This window comes from Ochotona curzoniae, unplaced genomic scaffold (assembly GCF_017591425.1).
Source record: "Ochotona curzoniae isolate NIBS_2020 unplaced genomic scaffold, NIBS_Ocur_1.0 contig_883, whole genome shotgun sequence".
Lineage (NCBI taxonomy): Eukaryota > Metazoa > Chordata > Mammalia > Lagomorpha > Ochotonidae > Ochotona > Ochotona curzoniae.
The window spans coordinates 77,003,424-77,024,418 of record NW_024466599.1 but is presented as its reverse complement, the minus strand read 5'-3'; the positions used below and the strand labels follow the sequence as shown (position 1 = coordinate 77,024,418).

The following is a 20,995-nucleotide window of genomic DNA, read 5'->3' as shown; positions in this document are numbered from 1 at the left end:
GCCTGTGGCCCAGGAAAGCAGCTGAGGACGGCTCAAAGCCTTGGGACCCTGCACTCATGTGGGAGACCCAGAAGAGCTCCTGGCTCCTGTCTTCGGATGGATTCGCTCAGCTCCAGCCGTTGCGCTCACTTGGGGAGTGAACCATCGGAAGGAAGATCTGCCTCTCTGTCTCTCCTCCTTTGTATATCCGCCTCTTCAAAAAATAAATACATCTTTAAAAAATAATAACTTCCCAGCAATCAACACAGAGACAAAACAGCTGACCCAGGGTTGAGATTAAGAACTGGGTTAGACGCTGAGGCCACAGGGCTCGGGCCAGTGGGTGTTAGCTATAGTTTTTAATGAATGCATGGAGGCTGTGTGACTTCTCAGAGTGAATGAATCTTAAAAATCAAGTGAGAGTTCATTTTTAATGATTTGCTTTCTTTATTTGAAATGTGATGCCTATTCTACTTCGGCAAAAAGAGTGAAGGAATGTCACTTTTTTTTTTTAATTCACTGTCCTTGCTTAGAATAAATAAATAGCAATGCGGGAGGTCCTGAAACTATACTTCAAAATGTCAAAACTCTTTATGGATCCAAATTGCATTTCTCGAATCACTGGTCCCGCAGACCCACAAGTGCAGGGTTCAGGATGGAAAGAAAACCACTTCTGAGGCAAAACAATGTTTCTGGGTTCTACAGGGGTCTGATTATAAATGACTCCAAATATTTTTTCCTTTTCTTCCTTTCCCAACTCAATGTTTACTACTTCACCTCCGACTTTTTTTCCCAAATGCTTCATTTTTCATCACATTTAATGACAGCATCTTGATCTGGAAATCTGAAACCTGGAATGCATCAAATGTGAACATTGTGGAATTCCAGTATGGTACCACGAATGGAAGACTCCACACCTGGCCTCATGTGATGGGTTGCAATCAAAACACAGATGCACTAAAAATATTATATGAGATTCCATCTGGGCTGTGAGCTTAAACTACTTCTGAGTCATCAAAAAATTTCCTCTTGAAAGTTGGATTTGTCTTGGACATATCTCATTAAGTGCAAATATTTCAATTCTGAAAATCCAAATAAAAACTCAAACTGTAGCAGTGTTCATTGGCTAGTTCCATTGGCTAGCATGCACATACATTATCTCATGTGAGAATTTAGCAAAACCCAACCTGTCCCACTGTGTTTTGGGAAAATATTAAATGCTGTAGTTTCCAATGGCACTATGCATAAACGTGTCTTGATAGTTTATTTTCAATCTAAGTCACATAAGGTAGTTGTTAGGTTGTCCAGAGCAGAGGTGACTCCACACCCTGCCAATGTCAAGCTGACATGCCCATCTAGACATGTTTGAAATATCGAATTACCCTAAACTTCTCTCTGCACAGAATATCAAAACCCACCATTATGAGTATCCCATGCTACACATCAGAAGCATGTGCAAACCGAGGAGTTGCTGCCTCCCCCATCTCCTAAAATGTATCAACGCCCAGTGTTGTATACCCTGTGCTACCACTCCCCTCATGTGGGAACCCCAGCATGTGCAAGTGGTCCTGGTCTGTCTTCCACCAGGGGGCACTCCTTGAGACTTTCTCCCTTGACTAGTAAGCTCTGCCCAAGATAAGTCTTTCACTCTTAATCACCTGTGAACCTAACAATATTTTGATTGAATCACATGTCAGCTGGCCATCTTTTAGCTTTCTTCTGCATTTCTCTTGCTTGGCCTCCAGTTTTAGATCTTTGATCAATTGATAGAAAAAACTTTAAGACCATCAGAAGTCATTGAGAAGTCATTTTTTTTATTTTAAGATTTCTTCTTTTTTTATTACACAGAGAGGAGGAGAGACAGAGAGGAAGATCTTCCATCCGATGATTCACTCCCCAAGTGAGCACAACTGCCGGTGCTGCACCAATCTGAAGCCAGGAGCCAGGAAACTCTTCCAGGTCTCCCACACAGGTGCAGGGTCCCAAAGCCTTGGGCCGTCCTCCACTGCTTTCCCAGGCCACAGGCAGGGAGCTGAATGGGAAGTGAAGCTGCTGGGATTAGAACCGGCGCCCATATGGGATCCCAGGGCATTCAAGGTGAGGACTTTAACCACTAGACCACGGCACCGGGCCCCAAAAAGCATTGTAATCATTACTTTTTCACCCATTGCCTCCGATGATGCTATGACATATTGGTCCATAATTATGTGCCATAAATATATGATGTCTGTGATAAATCAATTTGCAGCTTTTCTAGTTCAGAGACTTCTTAGAGTCTTACTTCGGTAAAGTTTCTAGGTCATATGGAAGAGGGCTTCAGTAACCCAAATTTGATTTGACCACGCAGTGTTGTTCCTTTTCCCAAGCAGAGTGCAGCACATTGCAAAACATAACCAGTGATTCCTCAGGTCCTTGTATGAAGGCTCCATTGTAGTGTGATATTTCTGTTCTTCCAAGCAAAGCATGGTCTGTTTCATTATCCTTTTTAAATTAACTTGGGTTAGTAGCTTGCTTTGATCAAGGGAGTACAATAGAGATGATGGCTCAAAGCTATTCGTTGCCTTTTTGAAATCATACTGCCATGTAGGGAAGCATAATCTGGCGTTAAGGAAAGACTATGTGAAAGAAGAGAGAGGCGACTCACAGAAGGGAAGTTAAGTTTTCAGCTGGAATCCACCTCCGGTAGAGCTGACTACTGACACCAAACATGTGAGGCACGCCTGCCCACCCAAATCAGCAACTTGAAGTTTGGAAGGAAAACGGCGATTATTCAAAACCAGCAGCAACAACTTTGCCTTGGGATGGTTGGTTAAAAGCAGGATGCTGCTTAAAAGATTTTGTGCTTAAAAGCAGGATGCTGCTGTAGCAAAAACGGAAATTGTGTGGATTTTGCTTCTGATCTCAAAGCCTTGGAGACATAGGGAGGAACTGAACTAAAGTCTCAACCATAAACCGAATAATTAAAGAAGAAAAAACATTAACAAATTGGTATTTGTTGATTTCAAGTCTGAAAGTGGGTTAATGCACATTACTTAACTGGAGAAGAATTATTAGGTAACTTGGATGATAGAATAGGTCCCTAGTAAACTATGTGACTGTACAGCTTAAGGGACTCTTCTAACTGCCTATGACTTGTTTCTGCCCAATGGGGACAAACAAAAAAGAAACTTTCCAACTTGTGGGAATAGTTTAGAGAAAAGCTGGTGCATCCAAGACTTATTGAATGGGAAAATCCAATTGCTTTTCATCCCATTTCCCTAGATTGCAAATAATTCTCATTACAAGAAATAGTCTTAAATAATCCATCAAATTCAGTGTGTGGATCTAAAAGCAAAGGACGCAATCAGTAAACAACAGCATGTTTCACCTTCATATGCATCAACATCACCTTGGCAGGCCTAATAGAATCCATCCTCTTTCCTGAAAGACGTTGACTTATGATTTACAGCGAGGCCCACACAGTACACTTCTAGCAAGTTGTCAGGTGAGGCTACCAGTTTGGAGATAATCCATGAAATGCAGACACAAACAGTATTATGTCCATGATAATGAGAGCTGTGAAGTTCAGTCAAAGGCCTCTGAGAAGTTGAAAGAGAGTGTCCTGGAATGGCTTCAGATATAGTCTTCAAAAACAGTTTTGGATGTGAACTTGAGGGAATAAATTCAACCCCTGTAAGAGACAAAGAATGGGCCCGGCGCGGTGGCGCAAGTGGTTAAGGTCCTCGCCTTGCACGCCCGGGATCCCATATGGGCGCCGGTTCTATCCCGGCAGCCCCACTTCCCTTCCAGCTCCCTGCCTGTGGCCCAGGAAAGCAGTCAAGGACGGCCCAAGGCTTTGGGACCCTGCACCCGTGTGGGAGACCTGGAAGAGGCTCCTGGCTTCAGATGGGCATAGTATCGGCAGTTGTGGTCACTTGGGGAGTGAATCATCGGATGGAAGATCTTCTTCTCTTTCTCTCCTCTCTGTATATCCACCTTTCCAATAAAAAAATAATCAAAATAAATCTTTAAAGAAAAAAGAGAGACAAAGAATATTTAGAAAAAATCTATGATGAATACATTGGTTAAAGCCCAGATTGCTTGAACTGAAACATCAGAGACACTTAACAATGATAAAAAGTTCCAGGACACTCAAGTTTCCATGGGTCTGAAGTTGACTGTGGAAATGTTAGAGCAGTAAACATGGGTTACCACTAAAGAGTAAGTCAAGAATCCCAGGGCTGAAAAAGAGAATTGAGGACAACAGTGGATTATTACCTAGGATGTAGGAGAGTGTTATACTGTGGGGAGAAAAGCAGCCAATAGCTAGGGGCACTCCGGGCCTGGTTAATGCCAAACTGTGTTAATGATACCATGGTGCCAGCATAGCTGCCTATTTATTTATTTATTTATTTATCTAAGAAAAGTGGGGAAGGCAGGGAACCCCACGCCAGAATAGGCCACTCTAGTCTGCAGGTGAGGGGTTACAGATTGCCTGGGGAGAAGAGAGGAGACAGTGAAGAAATGACTCCTGGGGTCTTCCTCAGACTGTATCACTGCATTTACATGTAGGTGAGTGAGCTGAGGTGGAATGGTTCAGAGGGGAGAAATAGATGACATGTCTGGTCCAAGGCATTTGCCCTTTGGGAGTCACATTGCCCATTGGTAATCACAAAATCTTGGGTTGGGACACATGCCTGGTTGTGCTAAACCACAATACTTTCCCATGAGTATCAAAAACAGAGGGTAAATCAAATCCGACTAGGCCACAGCACCTATCAGAGTACAAGAGAATCCAAATCTGGGTTCTATAGGGGACTTGTGAACTCACTTCTCTGAAACTGTAGTACCCACTGGTTTGCACAGAGAGTTTGGGGCAGTGATGGACTGAGCTAGTTTTAATAGGGAACTCACCTGACAGGAACCCCACCTGAAATTTGTAAGGGTAGGGGATAAGAGAAGGCTGGGTGGAGCCAGGCTGCAGGATCTGCTGGCACAAGCAAGTGTCAGGACTGAGGGCAGATCATGCTAAGCAGGACCATTACCTCCATTGGCACATGTAGGATCCACGATTGGGAACAGCCCTGGTAGGGAATAAACAGGGGAACTTGGGAAATCCCCCGTAGTAGTTCGCAACTTACCCTGGGAGCACAGGAGCCAGGGCTGAGGGCAGGTCAGGCCAACCAAGGCTATAGCATGCATCAGTGTTTGTATGGGCTGGATCTGGGGCCAGACTAGGCCAAGTTTAGGCACATGCTGGCATGTGAGAGAGCCAGGACAGGATGCAAACCATGTCCAGCTGGGCTGGGCTGAGATTGTGAGTGGAGCATGTCAGGCTAAGTTGAAGCACCCATCAGCATACACAAGACCTGGGACCTGGTAGGTGATCTCTTGGGACACCCCTGCTGGGCTGCAGCTCCCACTGCTAAGTGTAGGAGCAGGAGCTGTGGGTGGTTCAGGCTGGGCAAAACTGCAGCACCCATTGGAATGTGTGTAAGCTGGGTCTGGGAGTGGGCCAAACTTGGTTGGTTTCTACCACCTGCTGGTGCTCTTTAAAGCCAGAATGCATGTGGGACAAGTAAGGCTACACTGTGGCAGCAGCGAGGTCACAAGAGAGCCTGGTTTTGGGACCGGTCTGGGCTGGGTTGCTGTGCTCATCAATGAGAGCTGGAGTGGGTATGGGCCAGTTGGGCTAGGCCTCAGTACCCACTAGTGAGTGCCAGGACTATGGATTGGCCATGTCAGCCAGGGTAGAAATATACAACAGCACATGTGTGATCTGGGCAGGGAGTGGCCCAAAAGAGGAATTTGGGGAACTCCCCTGCTAGGCATAGCTTCCATTGTTGAGCGTAAGAGCTGGGGATGGGAGCAAGTTAGATCAGGCTGAGCTGCAGCATCCATTGTCATATGTGTGAGCTGGGCCTGGAGGCAGGCCAGGCAGGGTGAGTCCACAGCACATTCTGGCATGATTGAGAGCCGACAGGGTGCAGGCTAATCTGTTGTTGAAGCACAACCTGTCAGTTCATAGGAAGGCTGCTTTGCATCCACTGGCTAGAGCTGGGACTTGGAGTGAGTTGGTCTAAGCCAGCTATAGCACCTACTGGCAAATGCTGTGATTGAGAGTAGGCCAGACTGGGCCTCAGAATCTGCTGGGACATGCAAAGCCTGAGGCTGGGAGCTGGCCTTATAGGGGAACTTTGGTTATTCCCTTGCTGTGTTGTCATTCTCACTGGTGAGCATGAGTGCTGGGACATTAAGTGGGCCAGTCCGCACTGGATTAGGATGGTCTAGGCTACCACACCTGCTGATGAGCAGGAAGACCAGAATGGGTATGATCTTACCAAGCTATGTCACAGCAACAGCTGACAAGTGCTGGGTCTGGGTGCAAGTCATGTCAGATTGGATCACAGTAAACTGTGAGGACTCCTCTACCAGGATGTACCTATCATTGGTGATCACAAGAACCAGGGCTGTGCGAGGGCCAGGCTGCACAAGGTGGCACCTGTCGATGTATGTGAGGGCTAGGACTGGGAGTGGATCAGGCTGAGCTTAGTCATGGCATCTATGGGTGTGCACAAAGGTGGATGGGATGTAGGCTGGGTCAGGTTGGGCCAAAGCAAAGGCCTTGTACCATTTTTATGGCCTGTAGGGAGTTATTGGGGGTCACCCTAACTAGACTGCAGTACCTGCTGGTAGGTGTGAGGACCAAGTCTGTGGTGGACTGGCTAGGCTGGGCCACAACACCCATCAATTCATGTGCGATATGGTGCTGAAGTGGGACTGACAAAATGCATCCACCAGGACGTGTGTTGGTTGGTGCAGGTGACAGACAGCACCTGACCCTGCACTGGCTGATACACACGGTCAAGTCTGAGATCACCCCAGGCAAGGTTTCTTTGGAGATTCCCTGTCTGGACCTTTAGACTCATAACCTTTAAACCTTTAGACTGTGGGAAAATCACAGGATCTGTGGTCCGACCAATCAACATGGCAGAGATATCAAGACCATTGAAGTAACACCCTGTTAACATTCTTCCCCCACCTTGGGGTTTCCAAAGTGTCATTAAAGGACTGTTCCCTACTCTGGATGCTGATATAGTTTGACAGCAGACACAGAAGGAAAAAAAAAAGATGAAACATGTCCCACTCACTTTGCTATGTATCTGAACCTCCCCACCTTAATCAGAGGCCCATATGGGAGGGCATACATCCTTCCAACAATGTAAACAATACTAAAAAGATAGTCCAAAAAAAAACAGAAGCCAGTAGACCAAGGAGCCATCCCAAGGAGCGGAATATTTTCTGTTTAGTTCCCAGAGTTCCCAGAGTTCCTGTGTGCTAAGAGCAGCCTTGGGTCTCCATTCCTCCCATTCCAGATGGGAATGACTTTTATTGTTTCTCACTCTCCAGTTTACCAGCACGCATGTGGAGAGTTGAGAATCTGTGCTGTGGGTTGCCAGACTGTGAATACAAATGGACTGCACTTAATTGCTGCTTCTTTCATACCCAGACTTGTGTACAGGAACTGTCAGCCTCATATTGAATGCCTTAAGCCTGATGGGACTTACGGGTTTTCTGACATGATAGGAACACTTGACAAATAGAGGCAACATGTATTGTCTAGGACAGGTGGTATATTATTGAAGATGACAAAGATGATCCCGAGTCCCTCCTATTCCTATGATGTAATGCTCAGGCTTCTGACATCATCATGACCCCTTGCTGTGGCTACTGCTCTTCCCATCCAGGATCCAGAGAAGAAGTCCGTTTGATCCGAGCTGACCTTGCGATTTGTGTGGACCAACAACACACAGCAGCGGGGTGTCCAGGACCATTCAGGCTGTGTGTTCTACAGAGGCCCTGCCCTGCTTTTTTTTTGTCCTGGGCCTGCAGATGTCATTAGGAAACATCTGAGTTAGCTGTTTTTGAAGCCTCATAGGGGAGCTGCCAGGAAAATGAAATTGTTTTTGAAGGCTGGAAAGGAGGTTATTTATGTTAGGCTGAGGCAGAACAAATGCTTGTCTACTGATATTTGGATGATAGGGGTTAGATGTTGGAGTAGTACTGTATGTAGCCATGGATAATGGAGAGCTCTATCAAGTCTCTACTGCTGTCTATTAAAAACAGAAGTTGAAAGGTCAGGATAACTCCCATTATGCATAGTTTCCTGAATGTTATCTGAAGACTAGAACATCTCTTTTAAAACCCAATAGAGTGCTTACTTTGACAGCACGTATACTAAAATTGGAAAGATATAGAGAAGATTAGCATGGTCCCTGAGCAAGGATGACACGTTCCATTTTAAAAAAATAAACCAATAGAATTTTTTCAGAAATACACTGCCTGTGCCTAGGAGATGGTGTGTTTTAACAGTATCATGAACATGTAGTGCCATTGTCCACACTTGACTATACCTCAGTTATTTTTAGGGTATAGGGGCAGAAACAAGGAATTTCACTTCCGTGTTCCGTTCTCATCTCACTTGTCACTCAGCAAGTATGGTGACAACCTAAGATGTATAAGACTTTATGCTGGGGACTGCAAATGAGGCAGGAAATAAAACATAGTGAGCATAATGCCTATCTTGAAGGAGTTTAGACTCAATGGGGAAACATTATGTTGAATAGCATAATAAGTAAAACAGAGAAGCGTGGAAAGTATAAGTGCCAAGGGGGGAAAGCTAAGGGAGGAACTGTTGGGGAGCTAGTGCTTCCACTTCAGTCAGGCTTTAGCTTCAGGAAGTTATCAGGTTACTAAAGGGAATTGTTTCCAGGTAAAGACCTGGAATGGAAACAAACCTGGAGGGCTGAGGTCCACGTAGACAGGCTTGCCAGAGCAGACTGAGCAAGGACGGCCAGTGCTTGAAGTCAAAGAGTTGATGGATGGAGTGGACTTCAAGGCTGTGGTCAGATCTTTGGCTTTTGACCTAAATGAGCTGGGAAGACATATGGAAATCTGAAATCAGGTTTCGCACAATTTGACATGTCATCTTGTCAGGATTGTCCTGGTGGTAGCACTCAGAATAGACTGAAGGGTTATGTAGGATAATCCAGGCGACAGGTGGTAGAAGTTCCTGACAGTAGCGAGGAAGCACATGTTAGCACGCATTCAGGTTCTGCATATCACAAAGAGTGAGAGCCTGTGGCATTGCTGGCTGATCTGACGCAGTACATGGCAGGATAAGGACCAAAAGATTATGCCAAAGTTTTTCATGTGAGGAAATGAAGCTATCATCATTAACGACTCTAACGCAGAATAAAAGTTAGGGGTTGGGTACCTTATCAGTTCTGATGAAGGTCAGGGCATCTAACAAATATTCAAGTGGGGATGTCAGAACAATGATGATATGAGTTTGAAAGAAGTATCTGAGCTGGGAATAAGCATTTGAGAATCGTTGCCTGTCCTCATTTTTCATAATGAATGCAGTAGACTGGGTGATGTAAGCAACAGAAATGAATTTTCTTGCAATGCCAGAAGGCACGGTCAGAAATAGGGTGTCACTCAGATAAGTCTCCTCTCAAGCTTCCTTGGCTTGTAGACACTGTCTTCTGCAATTTCACAGGACCTCCCTCTTTGCTTCCTGCACTGTTGTGACCTCATCTAATGTAAATCTCTTTAACGCCTTAGCTCCAAGAAAAACATGAACTATTGTGCATTAAGGCTGTGAGATATAAATTGGAAGGGACATAATCCAGCTCATGCCTCAGACATAATTAATTGCTGTTTGTCACAAGAGACTGAATGAAACAATCCAGAAGGAATTTAGATAGAAAACAGCAAAGGTGCCAGGATAACCCACGGAACCCTGTATTACTGAAAGTTTAGAGAGATAAGAAGGAACCAGAAAAGAAACCCAAAACGATAGGTCAGAAATGTAGGAAGAAGGGCTAGTGGAGGGGTCGCCCTGAAAGGCAAACGGACAGTCTACAAGGAGAATCATTGCTCCTGTCAATTACTGCTGAGGGCCAAGTGTGTCACCTTAATATCTCAAAGCGCTAACAGCAACGGCCAAGCATCAAGAGTAGCAGCTTCAACTGAGTGCTCATTTTATCTGAGGTGATAGATGAGCTCATATTTCCTCAAATAATGTCTTTGAGATGAATACTGTTATTTTTCTTTGTTTTTCAGGTAATGAAAGTATTACTCGGAAAAGATGAAATGACTTGCCCAAACAGGATAAATTATGATCGGGGAAGATCTGTGCAAAAAAATTTGGGTATTTGTTCGTTTGTTTTGTATTTTGTTTTTTGTTCAAAATCCTTAGGGATGGTTACAGCAGAGTCTTTGAACAGGAATGGGTCTTCTATGAGTAGCCCTTGGAAACAGATAGCGTATCATCCAATCTAGTCTGACACCGTGTTTGGTCAGCACTGCAGACAGGTTTTACAAACAGGGATGTCTGACCTCAGTTTAACCATTGCTCCGTTGGAATAGTTGATCCCCTACCAAGATTGGGAAGGGCTTCACCATTTGTTTATAGCTTCACTCAAGAGATCCCCAAAAGATGCTTTCTGGGTTTGAGACATTACGGTCGGACCCACGATGCTAGCTAGGTTTCCTCTGAGAGAGAGATGAGAGTAGGAAGCTAGCAAGGCATCCTCCAGGGAACTCTTCATTTGAAAATGAATGAAGAACTCTGTGACATCCAGCTGGGACCGTGAAATCAACACAGCCACAGATGAAAAAAGGAATGGGAGAAAAGTCTGGCTGTATCCAAGTTTGATGTTTATTTGAACTGACACGGTGCCATGGGTGCTAGCTTTGAACCTACCTAAGTGTTTATTGCCTCCGTGCCTTTCAGCCTCAACTAGACATTACACCTGCAAAAGCGTTGTCTGATTGACATAAAACTCGGCATTACGAGCAGTTGCATTAAATACGACTTTCGCACATCTGCCTTCCTTTAGCCTTCTATATCTAAAACATTGATTCTTTCTTACCTGTTGAGTGTGTGGAATTGCATTCTTTTTGAGGGACTGGGGATGGCATCAGTTTGTGTGTGCAGCACCACCGGGCCGCTCTGACAGCGTTTCAAATGAGTTTCACCACAATCACCAGCTCTGTGATTATCTTTGCTTCTTGAACACCTGGTCTGACTTTGGAAATTGTTTGCCATCTGCTCAAATACTGAGTAATTCTAACAATCTAATGGCAAGGTAAAATGATGTTGGCTAAGAGGCTCGATGATCTTTTCTCAGAATTAGGCAGCATTAAATCAGGCTTTGCATTAACTCTATGAATGTGTTCTTGTAACCCCCAGGGGGTTGTCCTCATCTCTTCAGACAGTATGGGAGGAGGAGCTCTGAGACTGATTCTAAAATTCACTCCAATCACATTTGCTTGGTAATTTCCATCACATACTAAGACGAGCAGCAGGGGAAGGTATTGGCTGGTAGGTTAGGCCATTTCTAGCAGCTCAGCATCTCCTGAGTATGTGGATCTGCAGCCTGGTAAATGGCTTCTGATCTAGCTTCCTGCCAGTAAGCACCGGTGGAGGCAGAAGGTGACAGCTCCGGTTCTGGAGTACTGCCACCCACGTGGGAGACTCAGATGGAGTGTCTGTCATTTGGCTGCAGTGTAGTCTAATGTGGACAACTTGGTGTCATTCTGCTTTTCAAATGAATCCAAAATGAATTTCAAAATGTTTAAAAAAACCAAGAAGTGATCTGTGACTTCTGGCTTTCAAACAGAAACCTGATCTCACGCTAAATCTTTCACTTATGTGAGAGCTATCCAAGGATTTGGAAATGCTCCCTTGATCCAGGATGACACCCTGGGGGGTGAACCTTGTCCCCTGGAAGGTTTCTGCTGTGAGGAGCTGCAGGTGTGCTTGGAAGAAGGATGCATTAAACAGCAGTGTGCATTCAGCTGCAGGCAGCAGTACGATGAGTCCAAGGGAGTGGTGCCGCATTGCATCTACAGTCTAAGCCATGACATCCCACTTCCTGCTGCGGAGCCAGGTCTGTCATAGCTTACTCCTACATCCTTTTCCAGGATCATACTTACATCTGCTTCCTTAACTGTAAACCAGGAAAAATGATAGCCATTATCTGATAGGGAAAGGGTCTGTGAGATAGGATTTACTTAATGCTCAGAACAGAGCCTGGCACATTGTCAATGCTCTGCGAGTCTTTTTTTAGAATAAACGAACATGTGAAAACCACAGCTGTTGGCACACCAGCCATTCTTATTATGAATTGGATGTGATTGCTTGAGATTTCAATGGCTCAAAAGACTCCAAATCCACAGATGAAAAAGATTTACCGTCCACATGCTCCCAAGTCTCCATTCTTGAGAGGCCAACCCCCTTGCTCAAACTAGATGGATGTCATGCAATTTCACGCCACATGTAACATCAGGAGATGAACAGCTGGTTAGGTGAGGCTGTGTTGGTACCTAACATACCTGCCTCTGCGACCATAACATGCGCTTCTTTCCACATTAGAGTTCTCACCATTTTTCTTCTTTTTGATGTTACTCATTTGGCAAAGTTTCATTGTGTGTAGGAGCTGTTGATATAGAAGTGATTGATAGCACTCTGGCATGACAATCTAGTGGCTAAAGTCCTCACCTTGCAACAGTTGGGATCCCATATGGGAGCTGGTTCATGTCCCAGTTGCTCTACTTCCCATCCAGCTCCCTGCTTGTAGCCTGGGAAAGCAGTCAAGGACGGCCCAAAGCTTGGGCCCCTGCACCCGAATGCGAGACCCAAAAGAAGCTCCAGGCTCTTGGCTTCGGATTGGCTCAGCTCCTGTCATTGCTGTCAACTGGGGAGCGAACAAGTGGATGGCAGATCTTTCTTTGTCTCTCCTTCTTTCTGTAAATCTGCTTTTTCAATAAAAATAAATACATTTTTTAAAAATAAATGAATAATGTATGCAGAAAACAGCAAACAGAAACAATGAGATGCCAAATAACCACAATGGGACAAGCAAGATAAGACAGGTGACATGGAGGAGTTGAATGGGGTGGGCTCTCTGAAACAGGGCGATTTAGGGAGGTTGCCTTTAAGAGATTACATAGAAAGCAGGATCTGAGTGATGGTAGAACCAGGAAATTTTGCTAAGTCCCCAAACCGTAACAAGCTAATCATGTCTGAGCAACTGAGAAGAGATGAGACAATGGGGATCCTGGGCAGGCAGGGAAAGAGGATGCTTGCGAGGGACCCACATAAGGCATGGGCGAGGGCCATGGCCACAGTGCCTCTGGCCATCCTGTACTGCTCATTGTGGGACTGGCAGTCACCTTCATTATCTTCTCTCTCCCAGAACCTTTTTTTTTTTAAAATATTTATTTATTTTTATTGCGAAGTCAGATATACAGAGAGGAGGAGAGACAGAGAGAAAGATCTTCCGTCCAATGATTCACTCCCCAAGTGACCGCAATGGCCGGTGCTGCGCCGATCTAAAGCCAGGATCCAGGAACTTCTTCCGGGTCTCCCACATGGGTGCAGGGTCCCAAAGCTTTGAGCTGTTCTCCACTGCTTTCCCAGACCACAAGCAGGGAGCTGGATGGGAAGTGGAGCTGCTGTGATTAGGACCGGCCCATATGGGATCCCAACGCGTTCAAAGCAAGGGCTTTAGCCACTAGGCCACGCCGCTGGACCCCCAGAACCTTTTGTGTAAGGCATTTTTTGGTAGCAGAATCTTCTCAATGGTGTGGGGAATGCAAAATGGAGTGCATCCTAGTGCAGGGAGATAACTAGTGGAAGGACAGCGAGACGTAGCACTCCAGACAGAATATCTCCCTGAGTGTCTTCCTGGCCATCTGCGATATCCTTGCATCTAATATGCTGAGTCACACTTTCCTTTGGTCCTCCATCAGACAGTGGTTTTAGCCTCCACTGCTGCCCAGTGTTAAAGGCAAACTATTTAGCTATCTCTTCTCTAGTCCCAGGAATAGGTTTAAGAGACCATTCCACATGTGTAAAAAATGTGAGCTGCCTACTAAATGGAGCTGTTCGTATTTATCTGTGTGAAAAGTTTAGAAGCTTGAAATTGCATCTTTTCATCTTAAACACATCCAGAATCAAATCCCCATCCTCCTGGCAATAGAATGAAGTACTCCGGTGTTTCTCGGTGATCCGGAGCAGACCACCAGGGGGCGTGCTCTCAGCTTTTCCCTGTGTTTCAGAGTCAGGTACATCAGAGCTACTCCAGCAGTGATTTCACCAACGGCAAAAAAATAAGTAAGTAATTCACTGAGTTAAGTATATGTCATTAACTTTTATTTAATTATCTATTTGAGATGCAGAGAAACAGAGATATACAGAAACAGTGAACACTTTCATCCACTGAACTACTGCCCACATACTCAAAGTGTTGGGATTGGGTACCAATGCCAGGAGCCAGGAACTAAGCCCAACTCTTCCCTGTGGGTGGTAAGGACTTAATTATCTGAGTGATCATCATTTCCCCCGAGGATTTTTATTAGCATAAAATTCTAATTAAGAGTTGAAGCTGGGGATCGAATTCAGGAAATCCGATACAGGATGCAGATGTCTCAATTGGATCAAAGGTCAGCTCCCAATAATTTATGTTTCAAAGCTTCTCCCAGGAAGGGGATGTGAAAGTCAGGCCCCTTTGAAGAAGGCATTTTTATTGAGGACTAAGCAGCACCACACCCTTTCTGAATCTCCTCGATGGTGAATTCCAGGATAAAGAAACTGGGCTGAACAAATGACACAGGCGTGTGGAACTGTATGGGACCTGGTGATTGTTTTGAGGGCACCTCCTTTCTTGTCTTCAGTGATACAGAGGAAGGGAATATTTTGTAAGATCTGGAGGTTGCATGTGAAGACAGCATAGGAGGGGAGCGTACGCACGGGAGACTTGAGACCACAGCACGACCCTTGTTGCATTTCAGTCTGCATAAGTGAGAGGTGTATTTGCATGACCCAGATGAGCTATATAAAGCATGCTGTTCACCAAAGGTCAGGCACATCTGCATCCAGGAGCCCCTGTAAACAGTGTAGGATACTGTCTTTAAGTAACAACATCTTTGTGCCACACCGCTTGTCCCCAGTCCTCAGATGGGCGAATCCCAATTAGCGGTACTGTGTAAAACAACAGCCTCTTTGTCAAGCCCCCTGCACACCAGGATAGCTGGGAGCCCAAAGAAATCTCCCTAAACCAACATCTCAGTGTGACCACGAGAGAGCTGGCCACAGGCCCCTTGTGGACTTTCCATCTTTCCAATGCAAAGATTGACATTTCTTGTTGGAGTGAAGATTCCAGGAGCTCTGGTGGAAACATAATTATTTATGTAATATGTGGGAACCAAAGGTCCATTATTCCAGGAAACCACCAAGTTGAAAAATATATCTTAAGTCACACATACTGACAAGCTGGGTTTTGTATGCACCTTCCCAAGATAGTCAACGGTCTTCAGAAAGAGTGACACCCATCCCAGAACTTAATCTCACCAGTCAGTGAGGACACTTGGCCATCTGTATCTGGAAAAAGGGTCCACCCATGAATACCAACCGAACAGAGACTCAACCGAGAGATCCTTGCATAGAAAGAAAACACACAGGCCATGTTTACTGAGTTTCCAGGGCGAATTGGACTTCAATTCCCATGGCAGCAGGATTTCAGTTTTCTTACTGCCTTCCATTTGGATAAAGGAGGCTGACAGAGCAGAAATGAGTTCCTAAAGAGGATAGCTCAAGCCCATTGCGTGTCATCAGAAAGAACAGCAAGACTTGGGAGTGTAACACAGACCCAAAAGGATGGTTGGAAGTATATTAGCTGGAACATATGAACTCCTGTTTTAAAAACAACTGCAAAAACTTTCTCTTGTGGCTATCAATGACTTCTTTATGAGACGCAAACCTATTACGGTTTTCCATGAAGGGTTCCAAGGCACTTTACGTTAGGTTTGCTTATTAAATTGCCCAGCAGAGTCACCTGACAGGTTTCAGAACAGTCACTATCAACAAATTAATTTGTTTCAAAAGCTCTCTCCCCCAAATCTAAACCCTCTGTTCCCTGTACTCAGGGACACTACACACTGGCCATTCAGACAGCCACCTAATCCTCCTTAAGCCGGAGAGAGGACACACAGGTGGCTGTCTCCAGGCAGGGACGGCACCTGCAGCTTCCAGTTTCAGTCCAACAATGCAGACCGTATGCACATCTCACATTTAACATCCTTGATGCCAGCCACTGCAGGCACACACACACAACTCAATGGGGATGCAAAATTATCAGATGATGCTTACATGCAGGTGCATCTCGTGGAAACATCCCCATGAAAAGGCTCTTGGGTGTGATGTTGTTAACCAAGATAGAATGTGGCTTCAGGACATGTTGCTCTTTCTATGGGAAGGGGGGTAGACGAGAGAACAGAGCCCAGTCACTGCCTCCATGAACCCCATAGTCTAGGGCTGGCGTTGAAACTTCGCTTGTCAGTATGTGTCGTAAGTGGCTGATATTTGCTGTTAGCAATATAGAGTGAGAGCTTTATTTTTATTATTATTATTATTTGTATTCACCACGCACCAGTCTTTACCAGGACTGACTACCTTATTACAGAGAATATAAGCAATGAGGCAAAGCAATGCATGGATAAGGCTAATTTCTGCTGCAGTGAGGCTGTTACGACAGTAGATACAGTGGATAAGAGGGAGTGTTGGGGACAGACAACCCACGGGTAAGCCCTGGTCTGGTTTTTACAGTATGTGTGGCCGACAATCCTCTTAACGTCTCTGTAGTTAGCAAAATTTCCCTCCTGTGGTAGTAATAATAATCAGACGAGGTCAGATACATAAAGCACAGTGCCTCAAGCACAGTAAGTGTTCCATCCATGTCGGCCTTTATCTTTCACTTATATTTTGTCTATGTTCTATCATGGCAGCACATGAAAAAAAAAAAAAACCTGTGACATGCAGTCCTCTCCTAATTAGCTCTTGAATCTGCTACATCAACATTTGGAAGCTCAGCTCGGCACAGATCACAGATGGGCTCAGATGGGCTCCACTTGACATATATAACCACGTTGTGAAATAGGGCGGGAAGGACATTGGCTAGTGAAATGATGGCAATTGCATCGCAGGTGATGTGTCAACTAGCTGCGGGGTGGCAGGGCTCCCCAGACAGGAACAAGGCACTGAGAAAGCTTCATCCTTTGCAGACAACAGCACGGAACTATTGTAAAGAGAAAATTAGTGTAAGGACTTGGCAATGCTAACTCTAATGAACAAAATTTGCACTTGGCCACCCCTCTCAGATCACTGTTGCTGAACACTCACCACCTCCCAGCCCTGCCCCAGGTGAGATGGAGGTTTTGCCATAGAACCTCTAAACCAGGTCTGCTCATCCAACAATAAGAAAGCCAATTACTGGCATTGGGATACTGGTGGAGAAGGGTTGAATGTTTTTTTTTTTTTTTTTTTAATTTGCAAAGCAGCGAGCAAAGAGCTGGGCAGCAGTTGCTCAGCTCCTGGGCTGCACCAGGAGCTAGGGGTGAAGGTTCTTATAGACTGAAATTAGGCTTAGAGTGGGTATCCAGTTCACATCCAAGTTCTGTGTGTGTCAGTAGTACTCCTGACCTGCTTTGAACTGGCCAGTAATGCCATTCTCTCAAGTGAATTTATGATGACCTATGGGCTCCGCTTGGCCTAGGGGATTACGTGCAGGCTATAATTATGTTCTGCCCCAAGCCTGAATTTCCCTGGCCAGAACTTGAATTCTCCTAAACAAACTGCTCTGGAAGATACTGACCAAAAGTATCTACTGGAAAAGCCAAGTGACATCTTATATTCAATGATTAGAACCTTGTTGGGCCAGCTGTACCACCACTTCACTTCAATGAAATCTCTTATTTTTTTCTTAAGATTTATTTATTTTTCTTGGAAAAGCAGATCAGATTTACCCATGAGGCTCTTTTGGGTCTCCCACATGGGTACAGGATCCCAAGGCTTTGGACCATCCTTGACTGCTTTCCCAGGCCACAAACAGGGAGCTGGACGGGAAGCAGGGCTGCCGAGACATGAACTGGATCCTGTTTGGTGCTCCCAGCACTTACAAAATGAGGACTTCAGCCATTTAAGTATTACCCTGGGCCCAACGAAGCCTTTTTGATAAAAGGCAGACAGAGGCGTCTGGACTATGAGAAAAAGGCTAAAGGTTATGTTATGCCTTTACATGGAGGGGTTTGGTTTCCATTCCAACATCAATACTTTGCTTATAATCTGTGATGGATTTTCATGATATGCCAGGGTACTCAGAGCTAGAATACGTAACAATTACAACCTCAAGTCTTGGCATCTAGAAGACCTAAGTTCTGTTTGGAATCATTTTCTGTGCTTTGATTCTAGAGACATATTCTGGCACCTGCTGGATTATTGCTAAGATTTGCCTGTCTAGTCATATGTGATTAAGAATATGACCAGACTTTTGTCTCCGAACTCTGAGAATTAGCCACTAAATCCTTGGAATTTCAGGAAGAGCTTTGCTGTTGCAGTTCATGCAAGTTTAATAACATGTGCTGGTAAACTAAGGAAATGACTCAGAGCACATCTGTGATTAAAAGATTGGAATTCTAAGGCACATGGAATTAGGTGAGGCTATTGAGAGGAAGGTATTTGGGAACTGACCAATTATAGCACCGACGATTCAATCAATCCTTTCTTTACAGGACTTGGAAACGTTCAAAGAAAATAGTAAAAGCATTAGGTTTATTTTGATGCAGTCTTTTGACATACAAGTGGTCTTCATCAAGGTCATTATGCAGCCAGTGTTGTGACACAATGTGTTAAACTGCCACCAGCAATGTGAGCATCCCATGTGATTGCTGATTCAAGTCCCAGCTGCTCCACTTCTGATCCAACTCCCTGCCAATACCTGTGAAAGCAGCAAAACAATGGCCAAAGGGCTTGAGCAGCTGCCACACACATGGGAAACTTGGATGGAATTCCAGGCTCCTGGATTCATTCTGGACCAGCTCTGACCATTAGTGCCACTGGGGGGAGGACGCGATTAACCAACGGATGACAGATCTGTCCCTCGCTTCTCTCTCTCTCTCTAATTCTGCCTTTTGAATATTTTTAAAAAATCATGACAATGCATATTTGAGAAAGCTATGCATAGATTTAGACATCGTTTTGTACAAAAAAAAGTTTATCTTTTAATTCTAGTTCCACAAATTTTAAAGTATCCCTTTATGTAATGAAATTCCAATGGAAACTCTGGACCCTGAAGCCTGATTTTGCTTCCCTGGGGAGCGTGCACAGTACCTGCTCACCATCTACGTCCTGGACGTGGACCCTCCAGCCACATAGAAGTGGCGTGGAAATACCCAAGGTTACATGCGGGGATTGAAATGAGGTTGCTTTGTGCAAGGTTGCAACCAATCACCTGCAAAGGTTGACTGAGTTCTTGGTTAGTCTCAGAGACTATTTCAGCTGTGACTTCTTCAATCTAGAATTCAACAAAAACAAAACAAAAAAATATGCCTAACTGAGAAACTGTGTCGTCCAACGCAGTGGTTTTCAACCTATGATTTCTTTCTTTTTTTTTTTTTTTCAAAGATTTATTTATTTATTGGAAAGTCAGATATACAGAGAGGAGGAGAGACAGAGAGGAAGATCTTCCGTCCGATGATTCACCCCCCAAATGAGCACAACGGCCGGGGCTGTGCCAATCCGAAGCCAGGATCCAGGAACTTCTTCCGGGTCTCCCACACGGGTGCAGGGTCCCAAGGCTTTGGGGCGTCCTCGACTGCTTTCCCAGGCCACAGGCAGGGAGTTGGATGGAATTGGAGCTGCGTGATTACATCAGCGCCCATACGGGATCCTGGTGCGTTCAAGGCGAGTACTTTAGCCGCTAGACCATGCCGCCGGGCCCTCAACCTATGATTTCTGAAGAAGCACCATCAAGCCTGGATTCTTTGGTAACACTTAATGTCAGTGCCGCATCAGAAATTCTGGAAGGAGGCCTGCACTTAGTCCTCCCTTTACCCTGCAGCTGGTCCTAGTGAGCTGGCGTGTGAGTGCAGCTGCCCTGGCTGCCAGGGGAGGGTTCTAGAGCCACACAGCATGGGTCTGGATGATCGATCTGACAGCAGTTGTTCCTAGCTTGAGCAAGCTGCTTGCCTGTCTGGGCCTGAGTTGGTAATGGAGAACCGCCCGCTGTGCTGCCACCCTGGGGTTGTGGTGAGGGATGGATGATCTAATGGTCCAGAGTATCTAGAGTAGGACTTGAAATGCAGAGGGCTTCACGGTGTTTGCTGATGTTACCTAATAAACTTCTCCAGTGGTGAAGATTGAATGATATAAACGATATGTCCAGCACTGTGCTGGATTTTTTTTTTTTGCTTCCAGTGGTATGGAAATGCTGTTGTTTAGTAGAAACCGTGTGTGCAATGTGGACCCGCTCTGGGGCACCTGCTCCTTGGGTAGTGTGGGAAGACAGCGCAGTCCTGCTAGAAAGTGCAGACTGCAAAGGCAGGCCATGTGAGTTAAGATGGATGCAGCATGGGTGGATTCAACAGGTTTTCCACTTTGCCGACTTTTCAAGTTAGGACAGGTTTATCAGGATGCTAAGCCATATTATTAGTTTTACAGCATTTGTGGCTTTTCTGGTGCCAAAGCTTGGAGCTGAGGACTCAATACAGCTCTCCTATCTGAAGTCTGGGAACCTGATCCCTGGACACATGCCCGCTGCCTCCCAGGGTATACAGCAGCAGGAAGCGAGAGTGAGGAACCAGAGTCGGCGACTGAATACAGGAATCTCAATGTGATGGAGACGTACCACCTGCTAAGCAATAGGTCTTTCTGAAAAGCCAGTATAGATTATTTGTGATTAAATTGCTTGAAATTCTTATGATGGTCAAACTGCCCCAAATCTAATTTCTTACCCAGAAGGTCTGTATAATATACTGAAGTGAGTAATTACATTAGATATTAGAGATGCTATTAAAAATGCCCATCACAGTGGCCTAACGACTAAAGTCCTCTCCTTGAACACACCAGGATCCCCTGTGGATTCTAATTCTTATCCTGGAGGTCCCACTTCACATCCAGTTCTCTGCTTGT

General features: G+C 45.1%; 2 pseudogenes; one reads left to right on the top strand and one right to left on the bottom strand.

The window, feature by feature from the left end:
* Positions 1 to 20,995, bottom strand: part of LOC121165003 — a 107,761-nt pseudogene that overhangs the window by 72,329 nt on the left and 14,437 nt on the right.
* Positions 8,173 to 8,287, top strand: LOC121165447 (annotated as a pseudogene).